Here is a 23,233-nt window from a genome sequence, read left to right as displayed (position 1 = left end):
TGAGACGGAGTTTCGCTCTTGTTACCCAGGCTGGAGTGCAATGGCGCCATCTCGGCTCACCGCAACCTCCGCCTCCTGGGTTCAGGCAATTCTCCTGCCTCAGCTTCCTGAGTAGCTGGGATTACAGGCACGCACCACCATGCCCAGCTAATTTTTTGTATTTTTAGTAGAGATGGGGTTTCACCGTGTTAACCAGGATGGTCTCGATCTCTTGACCTCGTGATCCGCCCGCCTCGGCCTCCCAAAGTGCTGGGATTACAGGCTTGAGCCACCGCGCCCGGCCAATAATCTTTTTTAAAAAGTGGATAATGCCACTTCTCTACTAGGCAAAGGCGCTAAGCCGTGGATTCTCATTGTCCCAAGAAAAAAAGACAATTGTTTCAGATGATTTAGAAGACCTTGCCTGAACAGAACCCATCTACCTTTCTAGCAGTTTCCTGTTATTTTTTATCAATGTCATCGTCATTCCAATGATGAGATTTCACAGGTCCGTAAATTCTTACTATTTCTATTTTGCATTTAGCGAGTGTTACTGTCTCTTCAGAATGCTCTTTTAATCTGTCTTGTATCTATTTGATTCATCCTTCATATCTCAACTCAAATATTTCTTTTTCTCAGAAGGATTCACAAGGTAGACTCCCCTTTTCATTTATGGATAGGTATACTTGTTTTGAGTTCTTCTCTACCTAAGTCTATCTGATTATATTTCAGATAATTGAAATGTTTAAATCATACAAATTAAAAAATACATAATCGTCACCATAACTATGACAGCATGGAATGTGCCTATTTTTTATACCACTGAATTTCTACTGGTAGCATATTATCAAGAACTTGATATTCGCATGATTCTTTTGAATTTGCTTGAAAATATTTCAGTAGTATGAATCTTTGTGTCTGATCCTTATATAAAAACCTTTGTGGTCTCTTAATTTCTAAGCCAGGATTTTACATAACTACTGGTATCATAATGTCATTTACACATTTCATATAATATTAAATTCTCTAAATAGTATATATCTTGCTTATTGTATAAATTACTGTCAGGTAAAACTATGTTGTATTTGTAAAACAATATCAATCAAATTTAAATTTAGGACAATTTAATGTTGCAAATGTTAATGATAGAACATTTTCAGAGGCAGAAATGTGCAAAGGAGCAGATGAAGAAAAGACCTATTACATATATTCCCAACTCTCAAAAATTACCACTATTAACATTTTGCTTTACACATACCAGTCATAGATTTTGTGTGTGTATAAGGGTGTTTATATATTTGCATTAAATATTTAAGTGGCAGTTGATATTGTATAACATTTTAAAAAATTGTTGTTGTTGTTTGATTCATTTTTGTAATGTAAGCATTTTCTCTGATGTTGGTTTGTAGTCACTTCTAAAATACAGATTCTTATAGCTGCATGGTATAATATACGGATAAATTGTATTTAATCATTTCATTATCACTGGATACTTACCTTATTTATAGGCTTTAATTGAATATGTTCATATATAAATCTTCTTGTATTTTTAAAATATATGGCTTTAAAATAAGGTCCTAGGAATTGGATACCTGGATCAAAGATTATGATTTTATTTCTAAGGCAGCAATTGATTTATAAATAAACAAAATTTTTTCTCATTAATTTCAAAGTTATTTTTACACAAAGTTTAAGTATTCTAAAATAATGTTAAGCACAAAAGCAATACAATTCATAGAATTAATATTGATAATTCTGTATATGAAGAAAAACTTTATCATCACCATATTAACTATAGATAAAATGTTTGCTTGTTTTAATATCTCATCTGAAAGAGATGTAATGCTTGCAGGTGAATCTACAATAACACACATAAAAATGTGATATTTAATTTTATTCAGTAAAGTATATGTGATTATCATTGTTGTCTACGACGTATAATAGCAAGTCTGACATATAATGGCAATGCTCCAACGAGTTTTGAAATATTTCCTATATTGCACCAGTGATCTAGAGTATACATCTAAAATGAATCTTTTCTAAATGGGTATGTTTAAAGCATGCAAATGTATAAATTTTCAAAGGAAGCAAAATGATCTCTCTTCCAATTCTTTAAATATATTCGTTGGTTTTTGCTCCAGCAACTGCAAAGCCAGGCATCTGTTACTGTTTGGTGTGGTGCTGAATTTCATGGTTTGTTAATTTTGCATTTCTGTCTACAAAGCTAATAAAATGAAAATGGGTGAATCTTTTATATTGCAAAATTCAGGATATCCCTGGGGTAATTTTTTCTTCATGGAATTCATTTCGGGTTTCTCTTTTAAGTGAATGAAAGAAGTTCTCGCTTTTTTAAGTTATCAAAAACTATTATGGGTCACTCAAACTTTAGACCTGTTGAAAATAATCAAAGTGTGGCTTCACACCATTAATTCCCAATATTTGCTTCAGAGATTCGTTTTACTCTATTACAGGCTGGAATAATATAAAATTTTACATAAAACACATCTTTATACTTTTCCAGTCCATGTGAGTACTGTCATAACACCCTTTTTGTTTTGTAAAATATACAGCATAGTAGTTGATATCTGGGTAAAAATAAATTCACTTAATACTATAAACGCTTGAATTATCATTTAACACACACAACATTTGCTTATGATAGGCAGAGGATCTGCAGTGGTGGGGACTGTAAATCCAAAGTTAAAAATCTCAGTGTTTAAAAACTGTAAATCTAATAGAAAGAGCTCTATATATTTTTCAAAAGTCTAGTAAACACTGTCCAAAGTTTTATACAAGTGTACAGAATGAAGAGAAAGCACAATAAACACCTAATAATGCTTCTGAACTGGGCTTTACATAGTCTGGTAGTTTCTGAAATTCAATAATCTATTAGATGGGCTCCAGTAGGGAAGAGAAGGTATTATTTGTATTTGTAGTATATACAAGGTTGCATGTGGGGAACTAGAAGCTTACCTGCTGTATGAGTTAAGTGAAGGAAAGATCAAGGAAGCCACAAGCTACTATTGAAGGATTTATTCTGCTGCAACAAATCAAGTGGTTTTACTAGAGGTCTTCCACAACTGCTGTTCTGAATATCAAGAACCTGCTGAAAGCTTCCTCATTACCATGGGAATCAATGATTCTGAGGAAGCCCCTGCCAGCCACCTGAGTAGCCACAGCACTAAAGCAATTGCTTCATAAGAGCTTCTGTGGAGTTTTTGAACATCCCTAGGTCTCCCTATTATAAACATATATTTTTTTATGTTTATAGCTTTAATAAAGTATACTTGACATGCAACAGACTGTATATATTTAAAGTAGAAAATTTGGTAAGCTTTGACATGTGGCCCAAGAAATCATTACCAAAAGAAAAAAAAATCAAACATTTCAATCCTTCCTCAACAATGCAACCTTCCATATTTTCTAATTACAAGGCAACCCTTGATCTGTTGTCTGGCACTACAGATTAGTTTGAAATTTCTATAATTGTATATATAAAATTAGCACAAATTATTTAAAACGCTATCCCTTTTCATTGTTACACCTTTTCCTTCTTGACAAAAAACAACCAACCATGTTTTTGTGGTTGTTTTATTTATTTATTTATTTATTTTGGATTCTCTATTCCGTTACATCAGTCTTTGGGTCAACACTTTGCTAATGCCGTACTGTCTTGATTATATTAACATTATACTATGTTTGATATTGACGTATGAGAGTCATTTGAATATGTTTTGCTTTCTCAGAAATGTTTTAGCAAGTGTAGTTCATGCATTGTTCATTACAAATTTGGAAATGGCTTGCCAATAAATAAAAAGGAAATCCTTAGATTATTTTATTGTCATCGTATTTTATTTATAGTACAAAACACATTGCATTTATCTATGTTTTGGTGGAGAGCTGACTTCTTCAAAATGTTTAGTCTTCAATCTATGTACATGGTATATTTCTCTATTTATTTGAGTTTTTGAGTTCTTGTTTTCAACTCACAGTTCTTCACATATTCCGTTACTTATATTTCAGCATTTAGATTTTTGACCTATTATTAGTAGTGTTTTTTATATTTTGTTTCCAGTTTTCAATGTTAGCATATAGAAATAAGATGTATTTATACCTTTTTTATGTGGTATGCTATGAATTTACTAAACTCATTTACAAATTCCAGGGCTATTCTTTTGCAGATTATTTAGGATTTTCTAGGTTATTATTGCCATCTGTAATGGGATCAATTTTATTTCTTCCTTTCCAATATGCTTGTATGTATTTTCTGTGTTTTTTTATCTGAATGCACTGCTGAAACTTGGAACAAAATGTTAAGTACAGATGTTGAGACACAACATTCTAGCCTTCTGCCTGATCTTAGAGGTAAAAAGTTTAATCTCTTGCTGTAAAATATAACATTGACTATAGGTATGTTTTAGATAGTATTTGTCAGAATAAGAACATTTGATTCTATTTCATGTTTGCTGAGAATTTTTGTTTATGTATGTATTTGCTTGCTTTCTTGTTTATTTATTTATTTATTTTGAGATGGAGTCTTGCTCTGTCACCTAGGCTGGAATGCAGTGGCAAGAACAAAGCTTACTGCAACCTTGACTTTCTGTGCATCCTGTATATCTGGGATTACAGTCATCATGCCTGGCTAATTCATATATATATTTTGTGTGTGTGTGTGTGTGTTTGTGTGCATGGAATGACTTCTCACCATGTTACCCAAACTGGTCTCCAACTCCTGAGTTCAATAAATCCTCCATCCTCAGCCTCCCAAAGTGCTGGGATTACAGGCATGAGCTACCAGACTCAGCAAAGATTTTTTAACTTGAATATATGCAGAATATTGCCTAATGTTTATTACACATTAAATGCTATGATTGTATTCATATGAATATTTGTAATCTGTTAAAATGACAAATTATATTACATTTTAAAATGAACTTAATTTTATCACAGTTTTATATATTTACAAAAACATTGTGAGCTCCCATATGCTCCAAATTTGTTTTCTTGTATTGTTAACATCTCACATTAGTATGCTAAATTTGTCACAGCTAATGAATCAATATTCATACAACATTGTCAATTAAAGTTTGTACTTTTTCAAATTACCTTATTTTTTACCTAAGACCATTTTTGTGTTCCGGGATCCTATCGAGAATGCCACATTACATTTAATTACCTTAAACCTTAGCGTCATTTTAGTTGTAATGGTTTTTCAGAATTTTCATATTTTTTATGTTCTTGATGGTGAAGAAGAACACTGGCGAAGTGTTGTATGGAATGCCCCAGAATTCGTATTTTTCTGACATTTTTCTTATGATTAAATGGTGCATGGGATTTTATAAAGAAGACCACACAGATAAAATGCCATTGTCAACATGTCATAACAAAGATACATACTATCAACATGACTTTTCATGGTTGATATTGTCTTGATCCATTGGCTGAAATAGTATTTATTTCCAGGTTTTTTAACTCTAAAGTAACTCCCTCCCTCCTTTTTTAAATATTGTACTCAAGAGGGAAATTACAATGCCCAGTCCACATTAAAGGATGGAAAGTTATGATCCACCTCCTAGAGTAGGGAATATCTACATATTTCATTTAGAATTTTTCTGTTGAGTTTTGTATATGTTCTACGTTTTAAAAAAAGTTTAATGTTTTATGTCAGTATGGGTAAATGAATATTTATTTTATAGCAACATATTAATGGAAGATAGTACAATCTGATACCCATTACTTATATTACTGTTCAAATTTCCTCAGATTTGTCGCTTAGTATCCTTCATTTAGTCCCTGTATCCTTTTGGCATAATACTATCATTACAGGTTTCTAGCTAGTGGCTGAAGGAGCAAGTTTTTACTTACTGGCATAAAGGAAAATGCTCCAGACTTATCTTGTATATTCTATATCCCGGCCCTAAAATAAGCCTTTTATCTAAGTAGCTTCGTTTTTTTTTTTTATTGAAGAACAATATTAAGGACCAGGACATATAAAGCAAATATTTTTAGAGATAAAGAAAGGTATAAACCTCAATACAATAGTGGCTGGAGACTTAAACATCCATCTTTCAGCTTTGGACAGATTATGTATCAATAAACACTGAGCTTTACCTGCACTACAGAACAAATGTACATAATAGATATTTATAGAAAATTACACCCAATTTTATAAAACGCACATTTCTTCCCCTAAGCACATACTTCATTTTCAGGGATATACTTTATGTTAGGTCACAAAATGAGTCTTAAAACATTTTAAAAAATCGAAATAATATGAAGTATCCTCTCTGATGACAATGGAATAAACTAGAAATCCATAACAAAAGAAACATTGAAAGCTATACAGACACATGGAAATAATCAATACCCTCTTAAATGATCAGTGGGATAATGAATAAATGAAGAAGAAAAGGTTTAAATTGCTTAAAACAAATGAAAGTGGAAATGCAGCATACAGAGACCTATGAGATATAGAAAAAGCCATACCCAGAGGAAAGTTATAGCAAATAAACTCTTATTAAAAAAAGGTTTAAAAAAAAAAAAAACTTTGAATAAACAACCAAACAGTGCATCTTAAAGACCTTGAAGACCATAAAAAAATTCATAGAAGAAAAAGAAATAATTAAGAACAGACTAGAAATAAATAAAATTGAATGAAATAAAATCAGACAAAAAATAAACAATATAAAAAAATGATTTTTTGAAAAAATAAAATCTACAAACCTTAACCAGAGTAAGAGAGAAAGAGAGAACGCAAGAATAATCAAAATCAGAGATGAAAAAGAAATTTCAATCTACCAAGGTTGAGCCATGAATTGGTCCAAATCTTGAAGACTAATATTAATAACAAGTAATGACATAATGATATTAAATCCATAATAAAAAGTATACCAACAAAGGAAAGTCTGAGATCTGATGGCTTTAATGCTGAGTTCTACCAAACATTTAAAAATGAACTAATATAAGTACTACTCAAACTATTCCAAAAAAAAAAAAAAAAGAAGGAACTGAATAAATACTTCCAAAACCATTCTACAGGGCCAGTATTACTTTTTCTGGTTTTGGTAACGCTCAAAATACATTCTGCATCTTTTGAAAATACATTCTATATCATTGTAGAATGTATTTTCAATATTTCCAAATCCAGAAGAGGACAAATCAATAATAATAATTAAAAAATTATAGGTGGAAATTTGTGATGAACATTGATGCAAAAATTCTCCACAAAATACTATGAAACTGATTTCAGCAACATATTAAAAAATCATTTATCATGACCAAGTGTGGTTCATCTCAGGGATGCAAAGATGGTTCAACACACACAAGTCAATCAATAGCACTTTGGGAGGCCGAGGTGGGTGGATCACGAGGTCAAGAGATCGAGACCATCCCGGTCAACACGGTGAAACCCCATCTCTACTAAAAATACAAAAAATTAGCTGGGCTTGGTGGCGTGTGCCTGTGATCCTAGCTACTCAGGAGGCTGAGGCAGGAGAATTGCCTGAACCCAGGAGGCAGAGGTTGCAGTGAGCCGAGACTGTGCCATTGCACTCCAGCCTGGGTAACAAGAGTGAAACTCCGTCTCAAAAAAGAAAAGAACAAAAATTATATGATCATTTCAATTGATGCTGAAAAAGCATTTGATAAAATACAGCAAACTTATTAGATAAAAAAATAATGATAAACCCTCAAAACACTGAGTATAGAAGGAACATACTTCAAAACAATGAAAACCAAAAGTGACAGGTCCACAACTAGTATCACACTGAATGTGGAAAAAGTCAAAGCCATTCCTCTAAGATCAGGAACAAGACAAGGAGACCTACATTCATCAGTGTTATTCAACAGTATTTGAAGCCCTCACTAGAGCAATGAGACAAAAGAACGAGATAATAGTCATCTTAATTGGAATGGAGGAAACAAACTTACCTTGTTTGCAAATAATATAACCTTATATTGGAGAAAACCTAAACACTTCACCAAAAAACTATTAAAAATGATAAACAAATATAGGTGAGTAGCAGTGCACAAAATCAACTACAGAAATCAGTAGCATTTCTATATGCCAACAGTGAAAAATCTGAAATAGAAATCAAGAATGCAATCCCATTTGAAACAGCTACAAATAGAATATAATACACAGGAATAAATTTAACTGAAGAAATGATAGCTAGAAAACTATAAAACATTCATGAAAGAAATAGAAGTGGACACACAAAAAATAAAAAAGAAAGATATTCCATGTTTATGGATTAGAAGAATATATACTGTTAAAATATCCATACTAATATAACAAATTTATATTCAATGCCATTCCTATCAAAATGTCATTGATATTCTTCACAGAAATAGAAAAAAATAGGAAAACATGATGATGACTGTCTAAAATTAGGTGGTGTCTCTCCCTGTCATGAAGAGGAGCTACAGTGGCAGGTAGACTCTATCTCTTTAACTGGATCATCCTGGAAGACACATTGTGATTCATCAAGAGTGCAAGGTGACCAATGATGAGCAGATAGCAGTGAGAAAGAACAGCCACTCACAGGAGATTGGTGTGGAGCCAAGGGAGGCTTCCTACCATGAGGAAACAGTGAGCAAGAGCCCCTCGGGACCCACACTTTTGCCATGGACCTTTGTAATCCTGGGCATAGGAGACTTCCTCATACCCCCTTTCCCCAGAGCTTTCAGACTAACATGTACAGCTGTAAGGAGCCTGTGCAAAGCTGCCTCTCAGCCATATGGCACCTCAAGGACTTTAGCCCTACCTCCAGCACATAGCAGCTGCCTTACAGGGAAGAGGTCAAGCTGTCTTCCTCATAAGCTCCCTGCCTTCCCTACTTTTCATCACGTAGAGCCCCACTACTTAGGCCTGTGACACAGTTGCTCAACTCCAGGCTGATCATTATGATTGACAATTCCTCTTCATTTCTCTTGGGTGTAGCCCAAAGGGACAAGTAAAAGGTCTTCTGCCATTGCCACTACCAAGGTTCAAATTCCTGTTTCACCCAAGCTGAGAAGGGAACAAAAAGCCTAAGTGCACACCAGGACTGTGGTTTCTGGCCTGGAAGCTCCAACCCAAATCTGTTATCAGCACTTAAGTGAGAGACAAGGTCAGACTCTCAGATCACTGAGAGAGAGCAGAGTTGAAAATGCCAATAAATACGAAGGAACTGGGTAATTAAGAGCCTGTCTACCAGCCATTATGCTTAAGTGCCATCTACTGGATTGCAGTCCAAGTTTCAACACCAAAAGCACTTTGTTATATTATACCACCCTGTGAAACCAAGGCCAATAAATCAACCAAAAAAAAAAAAACTCTGCAAAAAGCTTTGGCTCTCTGAAAGCATCCAGAAACAGAGCCAACTGACTACACAAAAATTGCATGACAGTTAAAGGAATATGAGCTTGCACAGATGAGAAAGAACCAGCAGAAAAACTCTGGCAACAATAAAAGCCAGAGTGTCTCCTTACCTACCAACTACCACACTAGGTCCCCAGCAGGGGTTCATAATCACAATGTAATGGTTCAAATGAGTGACATAGAAGTCAGAATCAGGATGACAATTAAGATAATTGGGATTCAGGTGAAAGTTACAACCATTCCAAGGATTATAAAGAATCCAGTAAAACAATTCAAGAGATAGAAGACAAAATAAGCATTTTAAGAAAGAACCAAACAAATCTGATAGAGCTAAAAAGTACTCACTACAAGAATTTCATAACACACTAAGTATTGCCAAAGAATAGATGAACCTGAGGAAAAAATCTCGGAGTTTGAAGAATTAGCTTTTAAAACCATTCAAACAAAAATAAAGGAAAAAAAAAAAAACCTACCCCAAATACGGTATTATGTAAAGAGACCAAACCTATGACTTATTAGTGCCCCTGAAAGACAGAAAGAGAGATCAAACATTTTGGAAAAATATATTTGATAATATTGTCCATGAAAATTTCACCAACCTTCCTAGAAGTGTCAACATTCAAATACAGGAAATTCAGAGATCTCCTACAAGATACTATAGGAGATGATCATCTCCAAGACAAATAGTCATCCGATTCTCCAGCCTCAATGCTAAAGAAAAAAATTTAAGGGAAGCTAGAGTGAAGGGATGCATCACCTACAGAGGGAATTCCATCATGCTAACAGTGAAACTTTCAGCAGAAACCTTAGAAGTCAGAAGAATGTTCAATATGTCTAAAGAAAAGATATTCCAACCAAGAATTTTATCTCCAGCCCAACTAAACCTTTTAAGTGAAGGAGAAATAAAAACCTTTTTAGATAAGCAAATGCTAGAGAAATTTATTAACATCAGATTTGCCTTACAAGAGGTTCATAATGGAGTTCTAAACATGGAAAAGAAAACACATTACGAGTCACCACAATATTCTGCTTAAGTAAATAGATCATTAGCAATAAAAAGCAACTACACAATCAGTACCCCACAGACAATATTAGATCATCAACTTAGATGATGTTTGGGACCTGGCTGGGCACGGTGGCTCACATTTATAATCTCAGCACTTTGGGAGGCCAAGGCAAATGGATCACTTGAGATCAGTAGTTTAAGACAAGCCTGGCCAACACGGCAGTACCCTATCTTTACTACAAATACAAAAATTATCTGGTCATAGTGGCACATATCTGTAATTCCAGCTACTCAGGAGGCTGAAACAGGAGAATCACTTGAAACCACGAGGTGGAGGTTGCAGTGAGCCAAGATTGTGTCCCTGCACTCCAGCCTGGGCAACAGAACGAGACTTTATCTCTATGGAAAAGTCCACTCAACAACAATAAAATATAACTTCTGACTATCTGCTCATGGAATATACTCTAAAACTGGCCACATACTTGGCCACAAAAATGTCAACAGGTTTTAAAAAATTGAAATCATGTGAAATACGTCAACAGACTACAATACAATAAAAATGAAAATCAGTACCAAGACTCAGTACCATCTCTCAAAACCATACTCTTAAATGGAAATTAAACAATCTGGTCCTGAATGATTTGGGCGTAAACAATGAAATTAAGGCCTACAAAATGCTTGAAATGAATGAAAATAAAGATATAACATGCCACAATCTCTTGCATACAGCTAAAGCATGGTTAAGAAGAGAGTTTACAGCATTAAACACACAGATCAAAAAGTTAGAAATCTCAAATCACCAACCTAAAATCACATCCACAGGAACTGGAGAAACAAAAGCATACTAACCCAACAGCTAACAGAAGAAAACAAATATCCAAAATTAGAGCTGAACTAAATGAAATGAAAATAAGAAAAACTATGCAGAAGATCAACAAAGCCAAAATTTTGTATTTGAAAGAATAAATAAGACTGCTACGATGGAGGTGGTGTTAGCTTTGGTGGGTGCTAAGTAGACTTATAAAGGAAAAAAGAGGAGAGAGAGATCCAAGATGGCTGATCACTAGCAGCTCGGGATTACAGCTCCCACTGAAAGAGCGGAGAACGAGAGGACGCCACACTTTCAGATCAATTTTTGTTGCTCACGCACCAGGAGATTCCCAGCGGAGGAGCCCCACGTGTCACCAGCGCAACTCTTGAGGCCGGTGAGGCAGTTTTGCCGCTGCCTTGGAGTGGTGGTTCTTGGTGTAGAGTTGCAAAAGCACCGTCAATCTTAAAGCCGCTGTTTTGGCTGGCGCAGTGGGTTGCTCAGATTCTAGCGCCGGGAATCAACAAGTTGGACGTCCATTCAGAAACCCAACTATAAAGACGGTAATTATAAAGACCACAGATGGATAAATTTATAACGAAGGGAAGAAACCAGCCCAAAAAGGCTGAGAATACCCAAAATCAGAATGCCTCTCCCTCTATAGGGGATCACAGTTCCTCATCAGCAACAGAACAAGGCCTGATGGAGAAAGACTGTGTTCCATTAGCAGAAGCTGACTTCAAAAAGTGGATGATAAGAAACTTCTGGGAATTAAAAGAACTTGTTCTAACCCAATGCAAAGAAACTAAGAACTTTGAAAAATGGTTTGATGAAATGTTAGCAATAACACACAATTTAGAGAGGAACGTAAGTGAATTTATGGAGTTGAAAAATACAACACGAGAACTTCGCGAACTATGCACAAGTTTTACCAGCCGAATCGATCAAGCAGAAGAAAGGATATCAGAGGTCGAAGACCAACTTCATGAAATAAAACAAAAAGACAAGATTAGAGAAAAAAGGATAAAAAAGAACGAGCAAAGTCTCCAAGAAATATGGGACTATGTGAAAAGACCTAATCTACGTTTGATAGGTGTACCTGAATGTGACAAAGAGAATCAATCCAAGCTGGAAAATACGCTTCAGGATATTATTCAGGAAAACTTTCCCAACCTAGCAAGGCAGGACAATATTCAACTCCAGGAAATACAGAGAACACCACAAAAATATTCTCCAAGAAGACCAACCTCAAGGCACATAATCGCCAGATTCACCAGGGTTGAAATGAAAGAGAAAATACTGAGGGCAGCCAGAGAGAAAGGTCAGGTTACCCATAAAGGGAAGCCCATCAGACTCACAGCAGATCTCTCAGCAGAAACCCTACAAGACAGAGGAGAGTGAGGGGCCAATATTCATCATCCTTAAAGAAAAGAACTTTCAACCCAGGATTTTACATCCAGCCAAACTAAGCTTCATAAGCGAAGGAAAAATAAAATCTTTTGTGAACAAGCAAGCACTCAGAGATTTCATCACCACCAGGCCTGCTTTACAAGAGCTTCTGAAAGAACCACTAAAATTGAAAGGAACAACCAGTATCAGCCTTTCTAAAAAATACCAAAAAATAAAGAACATCAACATAATTAAGAAATTGCATCAATTAATGGGCAAAACAGCCAGCTAACATTAAATGACAGTATCAAACACACATATATTGTTATTAATTCTAAATTTCAGTCGACTAAATCCCCCAATCCAAAGACACAGACAGGCAAAAAAAGCCAAGACTCATTGGTATGCTACATCCAGATACATCTCACATGCAAGGATACACAAAGACTCAAAACAAAGGGATGGAGAAAAATTCACCAACCAAATGGAGAGCAAAAATAAATAAATAGAAAGCAGGAGTTACAATTTTTGCTGATAAAATAGATTTCAAAGCAACAAAACATCAAAAGAAGCAAAGAAGGATATTACATAAAGACAAAAGGATCAATGTAACAAGAAGAGCTAAAGATTACCCAATACAGAAATACCCAGGTATATAAGACTTATAAAGAGACTTGGACTCCCACACAATAATAGTGGGAGACTTCAACATCAATATTAGACAGATCAATGAGACAGAAAGTTAACATCGATATTCAGGACTTGAACTCAGATCCGGAACAAGTAGGCTTAATTAACATCCATAGAACTCTCCACTTTGCACAAAATATACACTCTTATGAGTACTACATCACACATATTTACAGGTTCAAATGAAATATTGATTGGCTGCTTGTTAATTATTTTCTTACCTCTTTTTTTTTTATGTCTCTATTATTAAACACAATTACAGGCATACCCAGTTTTAGACTGCATTCTAGCCCGGGCAATAAAGCAACACCCCTGTTCTCTCTCCCTCTTCCTCTTCCTCTTCCTCTTTCTTCCTTTCCTTTATTCTTTTCCTTTTTTTTAATTCTTTTTCTTTCTTTAAAAAAATAAATAAATAAAGGAAAAAAGAAAAAATGCAAATTAACACAATCAGAAATGACCAAGTGATCATTAGCACCAAAAATAGAGAAATATAAAAAATTTGCTGGGAATTTTTTGTATATCTCTATGCACACAACCTGGAAAACATGGAAGAAATAGATAAATTCCTAGACACATACAACCTCTCAAAACTGAATCAAAAAGAAATTGAAACCCAAAACAGACCAATAATGAGTTCCAAACTGAATAATAAAAATACAAAAAATTAGCTGGGCATGGTGGTGCGTGCCTGTAATCCCAGCTACTCAGGAGGCTGAGGCAGGAGAATTGCCTGAACCCAGGAGGCGGAGGTTGCGGTGAGCAGAGATCGCGCCATTGCATTCCAGCCTGGGTAACCAGAGCGAAACTCCGTCTCAAAAACAAAAACAAACAAACAAAAAAAAACCTACCAACCTGAAAAAGCCTTGGACCAGATGGATTCATAGCCAAATTCTATCAGATGACTAACAAAGAGCTAATACCAGCCCTATTGAAACTATTCCAAAAAATCAGGTAGGAGGGATTCCTCCCTAACTCATTCTATGAGGCCAGCATTATTTTGATATCAAAACATTGAGAGACACAATAAAAAAAGAAATCTTATTTAAAAACACACACACACAATAGAAAAGAAAGCCAATGTCTCTGATAAATATGGAAGCAAAAGTCCTCAACAAAATACTAGAAAACCAATCGTAAAGAACGTCACAAAACTAATTCACATGACTGGATAGGCAATATTCCAGGCACTAAAGGCAGGTTTAACGTGGCAAACTTGTACATGTGATTCATCACATAAATAGAATTAAAAATAAAAATCCAAGGAAGATCTCAATAGAAACAGAAAAGGCTTTGGATAAAATTCAATATCCCTTCATGCAAAAAACCCTCTAAAGGACTAGGCATTGCAGGAACATTATTCAAAATACTAAGAGCCATTTATGGTAGACCCACAGCCAATGTCATGCTGAATGGGCAAAAGCTAGAAGCATGCCCCATAAGAACTAGAACCAGACAAGGATGCCCATTCTCATCACTTCTACTCAAAATAGCTAGAAGGCCAAGATGGAGCAATTGAATAAGAGCAATAAATAAAAAGTATGTAAATAGGAAGAGAGGAAGTGAAACCATCTCTTTTTTGGAGATGGTATGATTCTATACTTAGAAAACCTCATAGTCTCTACTTAGGATCCTAGATTTAATAAACAACTTCAGCATGCTTTAGGGTACAGAATCAATGAGCAAAAATCAGCAGCATATATATACCAATAATGGTGAAGCTGAGAGTCAGCAGAGAACGCAATCTCATTCACAACAGTCACACACGCACACACACACAAATACACACACACAAATACCTGGAAATACAGGTAACATAAGAGGTGAAAGACCTCTGCAATCAGAATTAAAACACTGCTGAAAGAAATCAGAGATGGCACAAACGAATGGAAAAACATTCCATGCTTATGGATAGTTAGAATCAATATTGTTAAAATGGCTGTATTGCCCAAAGCCATTCATAGATTAAATGCAATTTCTATCAAAAATTACCAATAATATATTTACAAAATAAAAAAATAGACTATCATAAAATTTATTTGGAACCAAACACTATAACAACCTTAGAAGAAAATCAAGATAATACCATTGAGGACATAGGCATAGGCAAGGACTTCATGACAAAAACACCAAAGGCAATGGAAACAAAAGCCAAAATAGACAAATGGGATCTATTTAAAGTAAAGAGCTCCTGCACAGCAAAAGAACTATCATTAGAGTGAACCAGTAACCAACAGAATGGGGAACAATTTTGGCAACCTATTCATCTGACAAAGGGCTAATATCCAGAATCTACGAAGAACTAAAACAAATTTACAAGGAAAAAACAACCCCATCAAAAAGTGGGCAAAGTATATGAACAGACACTTCTCAAAAGAAGACATTTATGAAGCCAACAAATGTATGAAAAAAAGCTCATCATCACTGGTCATTAGAGAAATGCAAATCAAAACCACATTGAGCTACCATTTCACTCCAGTTAGAACAGCAATCATTAAAAATCAGAAGACAACATATGCTAGAGTGGATGTGAAGAAATAGGAAGGCTTTACACTGTGGGAGTGTAAACTAGTTCAACCATTGTAGAAGACAGTGTGGCAATTCCTCAAGGATCTAGAAATAGAAATTTCACTTGACCCAGCAATTCCATTAGTGGATATATACCCAAAGGATTATAAATTGTTCTATTATAAAGACACATGCACATGTATGCTCATTGCAGCACTGTTTACAATAGCAAAGACCTGAAACCAATACAAATGCCCATCAATGATAGACTGGAAAAGGAAAATGTGGCACATATACATCATGGGATACTATGCAGTCATAAAAGAGAATGAGTTCATGTCCTTTGCAGAAACATGGATAAAGGTGATAAACGTCGTTCTCAGCAAACTTACACAAGAAAAGAAAACCAAACACTGCATTTTCTCACTCATAAGTCGCTGTTAAACAATGAGAACACATAGACACAGGGAGGGGAACATCACACACTAGGGCCTGTAGGGAGATGGGGACCTAGGAGAGGGATAGCATTAGTAGAAATACCTAATGTAGATGATGGGGTGATGGATGCAGCAAACCACCATGGGACGTTTACATCTATGTAACAAACCTGCATGCTCTGCATATGTATCCCAGAACTGAAAAAGTACAATAATAATAATAGTAATAAGAAGAATCAGAATATGTAAGGAGCTCAAATAATTTTATATTGAAAATATAATTATCTATTTAATAAATAGGTAAAATATCTAAATAGACATTTCTCAAATAAAAATACAAATGGAAACAAGTATATTAAAAGTTACCCAACACCATTGAAGGTCAGATAAATGCAAATTAAAACTAAAATGAGATATCATTTCATACCTGTTAAAATGGCTTTTATTCAGAAGACAGGCAATAATGAAAGCAGGTGAGGATGTGGTGTATGGGAATCCTCATACACTGTTGGTGGGAATACAAATTAATACAGCCATTATGGATAACAATATGGAGGTTACTTAAAAATTAAAAGATAATCTGCCATAAGATCAAGCATTCTCATTGCTAGATACATAATCAAAAGAAAGGAAATCAACATATCCAAGAAATATCTGCACTTTCATGTAAAGCTCTATTCACAATAACCAACATTTAAAATCAAACTATATTCATCAAGAGATAAATGGATAAAGAAAACGTGGTGGTTATACACCATGAAGTATTATTTAGCCATAAAAAGGAGATCTTGTCATATACAACAGCATAAATAGACCTGAAGGACACTATGTTAAGTAAAATAAACCAGACACAGTAAGACAAACTTCACATTTTCTCTCTAATTTATGGAAGAGAGAAATTAAAACAATTAAATTCATGGAAATGGAGAGTGTAACAATGGTTACCAGAGCCTGGGAAAGATAATGGGGAGGGGAGGAAGAAATTGGGAATGCATTAAGGGTACCAATACATAGGTGGATAGAATGAATAAGATCTAGTATTTGATAGCACAACAGAGTGACTACAGTCAGCAGTAATTTGTTGTACATCTTTGAATAATTAAGGGAGTACAATGGAATGTTTACAACACAAAGCATGATGAATGCTTTAAGCAATGGACACCCTATTTTCTCTAATGTGATTATTACATATTGTATGCCTGTAACAGAATGTCATGTTATCTATAAATACATATGGATTACATATATATATATATATATATATATTATGTACACACAAAGATTTAAAAAGAAATTAGGTAATTTCTCTTGAAAGTTAACACAAATTTATTTCAGTACATATAACTTCTGAATTCATTGAGAAAATTTAGTAACTTTTTCCTTTATTTTTAGAATGTCATATCATGCATGAATTTGAGAAATACATTCCATTGATCATGATAGATTATAATTTTTACGTATTGTTTCTTTTCAGAAATCTCCCTCTACTTGAGTTTGTTTAGGAATTTATTATATAACTTTAGTTTGTTTAGGAATTTATTTTATTTGCCCATGGATAGCGATACTATAGATATTTGATTTTGTCTCTCTATAGTGTCTTTGTCAGATTTTAGTTTCAAGGTTATGATGGATTTATAAAATAACTTGCAATTAAAAATTTTTTTTTATTACCTGGGAAGTTGGGGATAAGTTATTAAAAAGTTAGCACTTTTTAAAATGGTTGAAATAATTCAATGGTTAATTTACTTTGCTGGTGATTTTGTTTATAAATAAATTTTAATTATGGGTTAAATTATCTTAATTTTGTAATTGCATATTTTCATTATTTAAGTTTATTTTTTATTTTAACTTTACTGACACATTTATTATAAGAATAGGCTCATAATATTATTCATTTTGTATGTTTGTAGACTGTTGTGGCTTTTATACTGAAACTAAGAATTATTTTAAAAGTTTGTCTGATTTTTGAGTAATCTATCCAGGGAATTATCAATTTTATAAGTGTATTCAAGAAACAACTCATACCTTTGTTGATATTCTATATTTAAATATGTAATTGATTCACTATTTTATACTTATATTTTATTTTGTTATTTTATTGTTTTTATATTCCTACTTATTTTTCTGTTTTGTCTAGAATTTTACTAATCAAGTATGATTACTAGATTTGCAGTTTTTCTTTCTTTGTATATATACTTAAACTTTTATGTTCATAAGTAAATATATGATATGAATGCCCAGAAAGGTGGTATGCTTCCTGAAAACAGTCATATCTATCTATGCATCTAACTATAAATCTGTTTAAATATATAGTAAGTAAATTGAAATGCATTAAAATTAATTGGAGTACATTATTTTTTAGAAAAAGAGTGTGACGCATCTACCAAGTTTTTTAAAGAGAATTGATTTTCTCTTTATTTTCCTTATATATCATATTGTCCTTACATTTCAAGGGTAATAATACTTGACCACTATGTTATGCTAACCTCTGAGAACATGTCACAGGAATTACATAATACGTTTTATACTTTCAGAAGCTCATATGTCTGAACCATTTCAATGTAATATAATATATTAAAGCTCTCTGATGATATATAAAAATAATTATGCCATCTGTAATTTAATTTTTCTCTATACTTATGCTAAAATATAAAAGTAATAGTCTTTTGGACCATTTAAAAAATAAACTCCAGATGTTGTAGCATGTTAAGACCATCATCAATTTCAGATTTTCCACTCTAATTATACTTGTGATTCTTTGCTTTTAAAATTGGTTGGATACTTCAGAACACTTCCATAGAAAGCATCCCTGATGATTACCAGATTGGTTTACAGTAGGCAAAAGTATAATGCAGCTTAGGGAGAAGTAAGCATTTAAAAAAAAATACAGTTGGTATAAAAGAAGTGTATAGTAAGACAATATTGACAGAAATAATACATCTGTGAACAAAATTTGGATAGACAATTGTACAGAGTCCATCTTCACAGTGCCAAAGTGTTTTAGATTCTGAATTGTCAATTTGACTATCTAGATATATAGCCTAGATGGTTAGCCAGTTGACTGGAAGGGCATATATCTAGATTTAGTTGTAGATCTAGATATATATGCTTCTAATATATGTAGATATAAACAGTAAACTAGACTCTCTAGACTATATATCTACATAAAGGAAATTTACTTTTCCAATATTCCTTTACTTAAAATTAACATGATAAAGCTATAAATTTTCAAATCTACTTTTATATGTTCTCCTTTCTGCCAAACAAAGATTCATTTATATGAAGCATTTTAGTAGACTTTATAAACAAATATTTTTGTTATGATTTCATATTACTTGTACAATTTGATTATAATGACAAATTTATTCCATTAATAATTTATAAAATAATACTTCTTATAGGTTACATTATGACATGCCTGTGCCCTCCACCCCCAAACTTTACATTCTGTGGTAATTTAATTGTTAAAACCAGCAGCAATATCTATATTTAAATCTAATGAGGAGGAGGCATGTGAAAGTGCATGCATATATATCATGTACTTAGATTTATATATGCAATTTTTAATTAGTGATTAGTTCTGCAGGGATATTCTTTCCAAACTGTATTCTTGCTTTTATTTTCAACACAAGTCAAAGTATATTTAAAAATATTTTTTTTTCTAGATAAAACAAAATTGGTAAGATTTATGTTGTTTTTGTTCTTGTTTGAGATGTCATGACATCATTCAATCAAAAGCTCTGATTTCTACCAAGATGCAAAAGTGAGGGAATGAATATGTGGATGCTTATGGACATTAGAAGGACTAGATACATCCCTAGCAAATAATTCCTTGTTTTACCAATAGAGCAGTAGCATAAGAACCTTCAAATCACTAGATCATGTTGATGATCTGAAATGGCTTGCAATATCTTTCTGAATAAACACATTATATAGTATATAATTGTGTATGTTGTACCATATACTACGGTAAACAATGTAATTAAATTGCAACATTGACAACTCAAACAACTCTATTTCAATAAACTCTTACAAAGTTTTCATAATCCAAACAGTATAGTATTGGCAAAAGAATGAACAAATACGTCTATGAATAAAAATAGTGCATCCAGAAGTGGACCCCTACAGATAACTAATTTTATACAGAGTGGCAAAGCAATTCAATAAAGAAAAGATACTCTCCATGATAAAGTAGGCTTTATTCCTGAGATGCAAGGTTTGTTCAATATACATAAATCAATAAATGTGAACTACCACATTAACAGAATTTTTAAAAATGATCATCCCAATAGATGCAGAAAAAGCTTTCAATAAAATCCAACATTCTTTCATGATAAAAACTCTCAACAGACTTGGCATTGAAGGAATATACTTCAAAGTATAGCCATCTATGGCAAGCCCATAGCCAAGATCACACTGAACAGGCAAAAGCTGCAAACATTTTACTTAAGAAGAGGAGCAAGACAAAGATGCCCAATCTCACCACTCCTATTCACACAGTACTAGAAGTCCTAGCAGAGCAACCAGGCAAGTAGATGAAGTAAAAGACAACCAAACAGAACAAGAAGTCAAACTATCTGTTTTCACTGATAATATAGTTCTATACATAGAAAATCCTGAAGACTACATCAAACAGTTCCTAGAACTTCAGAAAATTTCAAGATACAAAGTCAGTGTATGAAAATCAGTAGCATTTCCGTACTCTAACAATGTTCAAGTTAAGAGCCAAATCAAGAATGCAATTCCACTTACAGTAACCACGCAAAAACCATGCCTAGGAATAAAGCTAACCAACAATGCAAGATCTTTGCAAGTAGAACTACAATGCACTGGTGAAAGAAATCATAGAAAGTGGAAACAAATGGGAAAACTTCCCATGCTCATAAATTAAAAAAAATATATATTAAAATGGTCATACCATCCAAATTAATTTACAGATTTAATGCTATTCCTAACAAACTACAAACATCTTTTTTCGTAGAATTAGAAAAAAAAACTATTCTAAATTTATCTGGAACAAAAAAAGGGCCCAAATTGCCAAAGCAATCCTAATAAAGAAGAGCAAAACTGGAGAATCTCACTACCCAACTTCAAGCTATACTGTTAGGTTATAGCAACCAAAACAGCTGGTAGAGAAAAAGACACCTAGACAAATGAAACAGATTAAAAAACACAGAAATAAAGCACCACATCAGCAACCATTTAATATTCCACAAAATTACCAGAAAAAAAAAAAATGCAAAAAAAAAACAAAGCAATGGGAAAAGGACCACTTATTCACTAAATGGTGCCGGAATAACTGTCTTAACCATATGCATGAGAGTGAAACTGGGCCCCTACCTTTCACTACATACAAAAATTAACTCAAAATTGATTAAAGGTTTAAGTGTAAGACCTCAAACTACAAAAATTCTAGAAGAAAACCTAAGAAATACCATCTAGGCATTGGCCTTGGCAAAAATTCTGAAGTCCTAAAAAAGCAATTGCGAAAACAACAACAAATTGACAAGTGGGGCCTAATGAAATAATTTCCGCACAGCAAAATAAACTAGGAACAGAATAAACAGACAACCTACATAATGGGATAAAATATTTGCAAAGTATTCATCTAACGATGGTCCAATATCCATAATCTATAAGAAACTTAAATCAACAAGCACAAAACTCTGTAGGAAAATCATGAACAGACGCTTCTCAAAAGAGGCTATATAAGCATCTAACAAACTTATGAATAAGTGCTCAACATCATTAATCATCAGTGAAACACACATTAAAACCACAATGAGATGCCATCTCACATTAGTCAGAAAGGTTATTATTACAAATTTTAAAAATAATGGATGCTGAAGAGGCTGTAAAACCACATTTTATTGATTATTTTTTAGATTTAGAAAGGCTACTAAAATAAGAAACTATATGAGAATTCACTAAATTATGCAGTTTTAGGACTAGTTATATGACAAATATTTATTGATAAATTGATGACATAAAATACCTCCCTTATTGCAATTTTTATGCAGAACAAAATATTATAAGCAAGAATAGCAAAGCCTAAAATGAAAGTTGAATTTTTAAGAGAAAGTTTAAAAATTGCTATGAGAGACAATCTGACAAATTACAGCAACTAGGATAAAACGTATTTGTGGAATATGTCAAAGACTTCCTGTGATACTATATCATTTCTCAGTTAGTTCTTTCTGTTACTCGCCTCTTTCAACAGAATCTCAACTTTCTTTCCTTCTAATTTTATGAAATAGTATCATGGCAGAGGCAGATTTGTTTTTGCTGTTTTTTTAATAGAGGATACTTGGAATCTACCATAAAAAGGTTAAATGTGTGTACACTGAATTGCTCCGAAATCATACTAGAATCATGCTAGCAATTTTTAAGAACACAATATGTGTGAAGGATAATATGTTTAGTTATGTAAATGTTAATCACATGCACATATTTATACATTGTTATTTTCAGACATTTTGTGTATATATCCAAAGTCGTCTTCATAAAGACAGTTAATATCTCTGATTTGTTTCCTTGCAGCTCTCCAAAACTTTTACATGCATTAATGTAGCATTCTCTCATAATAGTACTGTAATCTCTATATGAATTAATAAAATGTATTTGTTTTATAGTAATACCCAGACACAAACACAAACTTACAAGCTCACTTACACCTATCCAAAGTCACTAAATGTAAAATTAGGTTATTTTAATTGACATATTCAAGTAAGAACATCTCAGAGGTGAAAATAACAATTTTCTTTGTTAAAAATGCTTTGCACTAGTCTCATCTTTTATTTTTAATATAAAATAATAATAAACTTCTTAAAATTACATATTTTAGGCTGTTATTTCTAAAGAAGGGAGGTAGTTGTTTGATTTCCTTTGGTTTACACTTCAAGGCACAGTGCAAGATTCTAAAGAGACATAAAAGTGTTTACCTAGTAAGTGATATCTTTATCTGACTAATTTCCAGCTCTACATAATTTCTGCCTTCAACATGAAAAAAAAAATCCTTTTCTGAAAGACAGGGATATTACTCTTGAAATACAAAAAAA

The sequence above is a fragment of the Sapajus apella genome, unplaced genomic scaffold, assembly GCF_009761245.1.
Source record: "Sapajus apella isolate SASKATOON/1434 unplaced genomic scaffold, GSC_monkey_1.0 scaffold6, whole genome shotgun sequence".
NCBI classification, from domain to species: Eukaryota; Metazoa; Chordata; class Mammalia; order Primates; family Cebidae; genus Sapajus; species Sapajus apella.
The sequence above is the reverse complement of the archived record's forward strand: the minus strand, read 5'-3'. Positions refer to the sequence as shown.